Genomic DNA, 9,621 nt, shown 5'->3' with positions numbered 1-9,621 from the left:
GATTCTAAGTTGTTCTAAGTTAGAACTTCGTCTTAAATCCACCGAAACAAAAAATTATTCTTTTCTACCTTACCTGTAATTGGTTGACTAGTAGGCACTTTTACAAACCTCAATCTTCTTAATTTAATATAAAACAAGTTTTAGTAGAAAAGTATTAAAGCTCTATTTTGTTTTTGTTTTCTTTTTTAGCTAGATGAAATCTAGCTTTTAAAATGTTGGTAAAACTTTAGTTAACTTAACAGAAGATACCATGATTAAGAAATTTGATGTTTTTGTGAGCTGTTGTCAGATTTAACAAATGAAAAGTCTTCATTAAATTTTATGAAGACTAATAAAATTAAGCTCGGTAGTTGATACTTTCAGTTATTTATTAGACTTTTTATATTAAAAAATGTTCATAATAGTTACAAAACTAAAAAAAAATGTTGTTATGAATAATCAATGGAAAATTGTTTTCAAGTTTGATAAGTTGATAATGTTTGGATTTGAGATATTTCCTTCATAATTTCAAAGCTTCTACGGAGCTAGATTATGGATGCTTGATGAAGTTACAAGCTAAATTTAACTGAAAGATTAATAAAAATTAGAAAAAAAAAAAATATTTCTTAAATGAAATTGTACTCTTATGTACACTAACTAAACTTATGTAAAACAATAGATAATGTTAATATTCTTTATATTAATTGCTCTCATTTATTCATATCCAAATGTTAAACATGTTTTTGTCGAGTCAGTAAGTTCAGTCAATTTTTTTTGCCTCAATTAGTTGTTATTGATAGTTTAAATGTTGTGTCTGAATAAGTAAAAACAACATTTTTGCACCAATCTAAACAAGCTAAACAAATTAAACAAATTAACGTTATTATTATCTTTAGTTTTGTTATAGTTAAGTTACTCTATTATGAGGGAAAAAATTTTACTGTTGTTTTTACAACTTACTATTTAATATAGTTATTGTACTTTAAACTTATTATTTTGAAAAACATCATAGTTTGTACTGTTAAAAAAAAAGTTATCTTACTTAAAAATAACTATAACTGAGTCGATATCAGCTTTAAAACTTTGAAAAAATCTTCGAGCTTATGTTTAATTAGTTTTTAAATCAATGGTTTTGAAATGTAATCAAGTTGTTGTGGTGTTTACAAGATAGGTCAAACACAGTGAGGTTTTAATTTTAAATTGAAATACAAATTAATACATATATTAAAAGATTATTTTTTAAAGATAATGAAAGCAGATTAATAAAAACTGTAGCTTATTATAACAACATTTATTGATAGTTGTCGTTAGCATTTTTTCTAATATTTCAGTAACTAAACTTTGGTTTCATAATACTAATGTAAATAAAACTTTTACTAAGCTTCAATAAAATAATTTTCTTGTTTCGAAATATTAGTTAGGAACATTTGGACAATTGTAAGATAAGTCTATATTCCTATTTTGTTAATTTATTAGGTTCATTCTAAGTTGAGCTATAGTTAAACTTCAAATAACCAATTTATAACCAATTTACGAAAGCTAAAATTATAAAACTAAAAAAATGTATGTTTAACATTTTTTTAGATATTTAATATAAAAAAGCAATAAAAATTTTCGTTTTAACCATTTGCTTAAAGTAGAAGCGGTTACTTTTTAAAATCTATAACAAAAACAAAAAAAAAACTGTTTTTCAATCATCGTTTTATTGTTTTTTACATAGAAAATAAGAATAAGTTTTGCAAATAATTCAAAATTTAATTTTATTAAGATATGTAACTAGTCTATACTAAAAACTAGAAATGTTTTTAAAAATTTAAATAATAACATTCTAAAAAAATCCTTTTATTAAGTTTATTCAGTTTACAACTCCAAAATATCACATATAAAAATTCAACTTTTCTGAATTGATATTCAAAACTTTAAGAAATTGTTTTGTTTTTACTTACGTAGCATTATTAAATCAAAACACCCAGGTTGAACTAATAATATTTAACATTTGAAAATATTTAAAAACCGTAATTGACATTTAACACTAATTTTATGCTCATATCAACTCAGCTACTGTTTTCTCTAACAAATATAATTTTTCTGTTTTATAAATATGTATATATGTATAAATATGTAAAAACAAAGTAGAAAATGAAAACTTTATATTATTTTTTTTGACGTTCTACACATATTTGATATAAAAAAGGACACATTTTTGCTTATTGTTAAAAACATATTTATGTGAATGTATATATAATAGTTAGATATGCTCAATTTTCAAGTATTTAAAAGATGATTTATTATCTTAACAACTTTTAATTTCTAGAAATAAAATTTAATATGATAATTTAATTAAAATTAATTACGGTTTATTGAATGCCATCAGTATAAAATTCTATTTATTTATTGAATTACGTTCATTTATTGGCAAAAGTTTTTTTTTTTTTCAAACAGGTTTTACTTACAACTTTGTTTAAAAACTTATTATTTACGTAAAATTTTGTATTTGTTTGTCCATTATACATCAGTATCACATTTGTTATTTTAATTTAAATTAAATTAAACATTTATGATTTAAAACTTCTATAAAATATTTTATCAGAAGGTTTTTTCCGTTAAAAAATATTTTGGCCTCAATAACTACTTCAATAAAAATTTAACCTAATTAAACTTTTTTATTTTATGTTTCAAAATATTTAATTTTTACTCTGTTACGTCATTATGTAGTTAAAATGCGTTTGCTTTAAATATTAAACATACATGTATAATTGTTTCATCTAAAGCCTTAAAAGAAAATAATCAAAAAAATATATTAAAAATAAAACTATATAGTATATGCTTTATAAATAGGTCATAAAAAATTTCAAAGTTTATCATTTAAAACTATAAATTTAGAAAAAGTCGTAAAGGCACTACATGTTTATTAATTAAAATTTATATTGCTTTGCTAGACTGTTGCTTAAATAAAAAAAAAAACAGATTTTAATTATAAAAAAACTTTTGAATTACTTTTGAACTTTTGAAAATTAAAAAAAATACTCTTGTTGACTTTTGATAAACATATCAAATAATTCTAGATATATGTAATCTACAAGAACTGTATGTTCCTAATTTATAGATTATCTCATTAACAACTTATTTGTAAATAAGAAAAGTTACATAAAATATAAGAAACTCGTTATTTTAGTCATTATTTTTTTTAGCTGCTGAAGCAGTTCTTTAATTTTGCCCTACACTCAATAAAAATGGTTCTAGTGCAATGGATCACTAATGAATATTTTTCTTAATAGTGTGGTTCACGAACAAACTTTTCGATAGGATATCTTTCTTGAGATTTTTAATAGGCTTTGAAACCCTACATCAAACATTTGAAATAAAGTCATGACTTTATAGTATTTTGAAATCTGAACGCACTGATTTTTATAAGAAAATATTATTCAATAAGTTTTTTAACTGCAATTTTTTTTTTTAATTTTTGCTAATTTTGTATTAGCTTAAAAATACAACTTTTAGTAACTTACAATGATTATAAAATTATAGAAAATATATACTTACAATAGTAACATGCTGTTGTTGGTTGTCTTTAATGACGTAAACAACTTATCCTTTTATTTAAAAGAATTTATGAGATTTTTTTCAACTTATTTCCAGTCGTTAGAGTTTTATGACTTAGGATTTTTCTACACACTATAATGAAAGTTAATTTCTATTTACACTTTTACATTTCTATACTACATTACAATAGAAACATGCTGTTATTGGTTGTCTCTACAGACGTCAATAACTTATTCTTATATTAAAATTAATTTATGAGATTTTTCAATTTATTTCCGATCGTAAGAGTTTTATGATTTAGGAATTTTCTACACACTACAATGTAAATTTATGTTTATTTACACTTTTACACTTTTGAATCCTTAACTTAAGTTTTATATTATTAACCTACTAAATAACAACTAGTTAGTTTGAAATTAATTTTAGCAATTAAAGTTACAACACTTAAATAAAAAACTTAAGCGATTGTCACTTTAGCACGAGGGTACTTTAACTGAAAATTTTAAATTAATTTACGTGATCTAAACAAGATAAAAATTTAATTTAACAAAAGTAATTTAGTAATTTATAGTTTTGAAAACATAATATAAAAAACTTGTATAGTTTATAATTTGCTGCACTAAAAAGAAAAAAGAAATTCAATAGTTATTTTTGTAATTATTAGATACTAAATTAAAAAAAAAAACGTTTTAGCAATACTATCAATTATATATCAAATATTCTACTTTTATCGCACATTTGCTGTATGTTGCTTATATAAAAATTAAACAATCGTCTGTTTATTCAACATTTAAAAGTTTTTTGGAAAAAAAATTTAGTCATTGTATAAATGTTACAGATTTTTATAAACATATAGTTTAGTAATTGATCATAATAGCTAAGTTAGTATAACATTAAAAATTTTCCCCTTAATCTAAGAAGATAATACTATAATATCACATTATTAAATATTTAAAATTAAGCTTTTTGGTGTGATTTTAAAACGTCATGTCATAAGTTATTGACTTCAAAAAAAATTTCCAAACATTAATTATTCCATTGTATGAGTGCTAGTTGTCTATAATCAACATGTAGTTCTGTTATGGATTATAATAGCTGAGTTGGTATCAGCTTAAAATTTTTTACTGGAAGCAAAAGTTGGTTAAACATAGTACCACACTATGAAATACTTAAAATTAAGCCTCTTGTTGTGGTTTATAAAAGTCACGTCATAAAATATTGATTTTTCAGTATTGATATATGCTTTAAATAGTTTGATTTAAACTAAAATTTAATGAAAGTAAGCTTTCCTTGGATATATAAAATAAATGAAAAAATATATAAAATGTATTTAAAGATAAAACCTATAATTTATACCAGTTTTATTATTTTTATTGTTTGTTTTTGATGTATTATCAAAAAAAAAACATTTTGGAAGAATGTATCAAAGTTACATAAAAATATAAGTAAATAGTTGTCAATAAACTAAAAACTTAGTAGTATTTATAAATAACTCGATTCATTAAACAGCGCAGATTAAAAAAACAAACTTTTCAACCGTACAACAATAAAGGGGAAATTTGAAGTTTACTTATTAATAAATTACTGAAAATTTTTCAAAACTTGTTTCAATTTTATTTCAAATAGTCGTATGGTTTCTATTGGATTTCTGGGTGCGTACAATATTTCGAATATAGTGAATTGATACTTTAGTTAAAAAGGAAGTATTCGTATGAACCTTGCTTTTTTTTAATTTTAAATAGCTAAGTATAACATAAACAGTTTTAAATAAGTTCTAAAACTTAAACTTTTAAAATAATTAAAAAGTTACATTTATTAAGAATAATTTAATTTGTTAAAGTTATTTTTTAAAATAAATAGTCCTAGTAGTTAATTATACATAGTGTTTGTAAAAATATTTAATAAACTTAAAATAATATAAAAAAGTCATATTTTTTAAGATATATGTTTAGTTTGGGTGAAAATCTAAATTTATAAATTTCATACTACTAATTATTATTGTAGTAATTAAGCAAACGTTATACCACACTTTTTTTTTTAAATTTTGTATAACTAATTTATTATGTTAGCTAAAACCTAATTGCTGAACTGTATTTGAAAACCATAACCGAGACTTTAAGTTTTAACCTTATAAAGTGTTAGTAATAAACTATTTTTTTATTTTTAATCTGTACAGTTAATAAACAAGTGTGGTTAGAATAATTTAATCAGATTAAAAAAAGAAGCGTTTTAAACTGTACTATAAAATGTAAGAATCATAAATTATTGAAGAAAGAAAAATTAATAAATATAGAACCATAACATAAGAACTAAAAAATAAACTTATTTCCGAAAAGTGAATATAGTACAATTTGTTTTTATTGTAATCTATAAAATATAACTTAAAAAAGAGTATAAGTTAAGTTATAAAAAAAATATTATTGTATTTTGATAGTTGTTATCTTAAGCTGCTGTTATATTGTAGTTAATCTAAAGTATAGTAGAAAAAAAATATTATTATATTGGCTTGTTACATTTATTAAGTAAACAAAAAGTTTAAAATTGTATAATATTCATTAATAAAATCTATGAATCCATAAATTTTGTAAAAAAAAACAGTAGTGGATGTTAATAAGTTTGTAAAATAATTTTTTAATATCAAATTACTTTTTATTAAAATAAATTGCTACCATATACAAATTAATCTTAAACTATTATTAAAGTTTTTGTAAATTTTATGTCACTTTTACTAGCAAGTTAGTTTTAAAATTTGATTAAAGTTAAGCGTTTTTTATCATCGTTTGAAAACATTTATATATATATATACATATGTATATATGTATATATATATATATACATATGCGGTTACAATGATAAACTTAATTATGAAACAACGGAGCAAAAAAACAAAACGACCAATAAAAGTAAAAGAAAGCGAAATATAATTTGGTATAATCCCCCATTCTGTACTTCAGTTAAAACAAACATCGGCAGAGAATTTATAAACCTAGTAAAAAAACATTTCAACAAAAATAACCCATTATCAAAGATATTTAATAAACACAATATGCGAATCAGTTATTCATGTATGGCGAATTTGGAGAGATTAATCAAGTCACATAATCAAAGGATTTTAAACAAAAGTAATTCAATCAAAAATCAGTGTAATTGCGCCGGTGGCTGTAAATACAATTTGAAGGGGGGCAATTGCCGGTCAGAGAACATTATTTACAAGGCAACAGTTAACTCTTACCTTGAAAAGAAGTTCTACATCGGCCTATGCTCCACTCAATTCAGATTTCGGTATGCCAACCATAAAAAATCCTTTAAAGGTGGTGTATACGAAAATGAAACTGAGCTTTCGAAGTATGTTTGCGGCCTTAAGCGCAAAAACATTGATTTTAAATTAACTTGGGAGGTGATAAAAAGAGCACAGCCAATAGCAGATGGTAACAACCCTGTTTGTAGGCTGTGCTTAAAAGAATCAACAGCCGTTATGTATGCGTTAAAAAAGGAAGGTTGTTTAAATAAGCGAAGCGAATTTACATCGTCTTGTAGACATATAAAAAAGCTTCTTTTAAAACACAACAAATTTTGAAGCATTTTATAGTCAATTAACTGTTGTTTTCGTTAATTTTAGTTGTTTAATTAGTTAGAAGGTAGATCGATTTTTGTACTGAATATTTGTAATGTACAATATTACGTCATACTGTTTTTTGTTTTTTTGCATAACTTTTGTACCTTTGTTTAGTACAGTGCTTTGTATTTTGAATTTAACTGGCTGATGATCAAAGCTTTATGAAAAATTAAAGCTTTGTGAAACATATGTTCCAGAATTTTTAAAATCGCCATTTGAATAAATTATTTAAAAGCCCTTCAAGTGGGCTCAGTTGAAAGTGTTTACGTTTAAACATTAACCTTATTTTATATATATATATATATATATATATATGAAATAAGGTTTAGACTTCAGTTGTTTGATTAATTAGATGGTAGATCGAATTTTGTGCTGAATATTTGTAATGTACAATGTTCAATTCTTATGTCATATTGTTTTTGTTTTGTTCGTCATTTCAATAAATTATATATATATTTATATATAAAAAGGTTTATTCAAAGATGCAAAACTCGAAGAACTCAAGTTTCGTGATTACTCACTCATCAGCTTCAAAACAAGTTTAAAATAAAGCACAAAACAAAATCACTAATGAAGGTAAAAAATTTTTTGCATAAATAGATTATGACGTAATTTTGAAACTATCAAAAAACGTGCAAAACGGCTTGTGCAAAAACTAATCTACCAACAGACAATAAACTAGCGAAAATTCATATAACTTCAGTGAGTAACTACATATTAGGACAGATAATTGGAAGAGATAAAGATAAAATTAAGATGCAAATTGAAATTTAGGTTATTTTAAGATGAAATTAAAACTTGTTAAACTTTAAAAGCGACTTTTTTATATGTCTACAAGACGATACAAATTCGCTTCTTTTGTTCAAACATCTTTTGTCTTACAGTGCATATACAACGGCTGATGCTTCTTTGAGACACAGCCTACATATCGGGCTATTGCCGTCGGCTATAGGCTGTGCTCTTTTTATAACTTCCCAGGATATTTCGTAGTCAATGCCGCTGCGCTTTAAGCCACAAACATACTTCAAAAGTTCAGTGTCATTTTCATATATGCCGCCTTTAAAAGATTTTTTATGATTGGCATACCTGAATCTAAACTGAGTCGAGCACAAACCGACATAGAACCTCGTCTCAACGCCAGAGTTAACTGTGGCCTTGTAGACGATGTTCTCTGAACGGCAATTACCCCCTTTTAAATTATATTTACAGCTACCAGCGCAGCCGCATTGACTTTGAATTCCTGAGTTTTGATTTAAAATTTTTTGGTTGTGTGTCTTAATGATATTCTCTAAATTTGCCGTACACGAATAACTTATTCGCATATTATGTTTGTTGAAGATTTTAGTTAGCGGATTTTGTTTATTGAAGTGTTTCTTGACTAGATTTATAAATTTTCTTCCAATATTAGTCTTTACAGAATTGCTAAAAGGAATTGAATGATATCTCTTTTATGCCTTACAGGAAACAAAACGCTAAAATTATGTATGTCAACAAACAATCAAGCCACCCTAAAAACATTATAAAACAAATTCCTAACATAATAAATCAACGCCTAAATAAACGATCAAGCAAAGAAGAAAATTTTTTAAAGACTAAAGATGAATATGAAAAAATAATGAAAAAATGCGGATACGACAACAAACTTAAATTCGAAAAACCTGAGCAACAACCCAATAATCAAAAACACAAAAGAAAAAGAAATGTAATCTGGTATAACCCTCCTTTTAGCAATTCTGTAAAAACTAATATTGGAAGAAAATTTATAAATCTAGTCAAGAAACACTTCAATAAACAAAATCCGCTAACTAAAATTAAGCTGATTTAAAAAGTGAAATGTAGTAGCCAAATTTTTATGTAAAAATTTTATGTATTTAAAAGTTTTGTAAATAATTCATAAGTTTAATAAAAACAACAAAACATTTAGGGTTCAACGAAACGTTACTTTTTATCATGATCTAAAAACACTTATGTTAATTTCTAATGTTTTAGCATCAGTGATTTCTTTAGTTTTTTTTAAGCAATAAACAAACGTATATCTTAAAGTATACTTAATAGCTTAAAATGTTCGTCTCAAAGTAGCTAAGAGGTTTGTATCAATTTTTCATTTGTAGTTCTCAATTCTTATTAAGATCTATAGCCCTGCTGTAATTGCCGTTAAGCTAGTAAATTTCTAAATATAATAAACGTTTTTACATTAAATCATAAGTAATTGTTTAAGAGAAATTTTCAAATGCCCTTAAAAAATTTGAGTCTAAAATAAACTAGCTTTTATAATAATTTAAAATAGACAATCTATGAAAAAAAATTAATTTATGAGTTATTTTAACAGTAACTTGTAATAAGAATTTTTGGATCGTAAAAATAAATCGTTAGCAAATGAAAAATTTAGTTATAATAAAAAATTGTAAAAACTTACAGTTTTAAATTTTACAATATTATTAAGAAAAACAAATGTTTGTTATAAGTAGAAAAATAATAAATTA

Source organism: Thalia democratica, chromosome 3 (assembly GCF_965202585.1).
Source record: "Thalia democratica chromosome 3, ktThaDemo2.hap1.1, whole genome shotgun sequence".
Taxonomy (NCBI): Eukaryota; Metazoa; Chordata; class Thaliacea; order Salpida; family Salpidae; genus Thalia; species Thalia democratica.
This window is presented reverse-complemented; position numbering follows the sequence as displayed.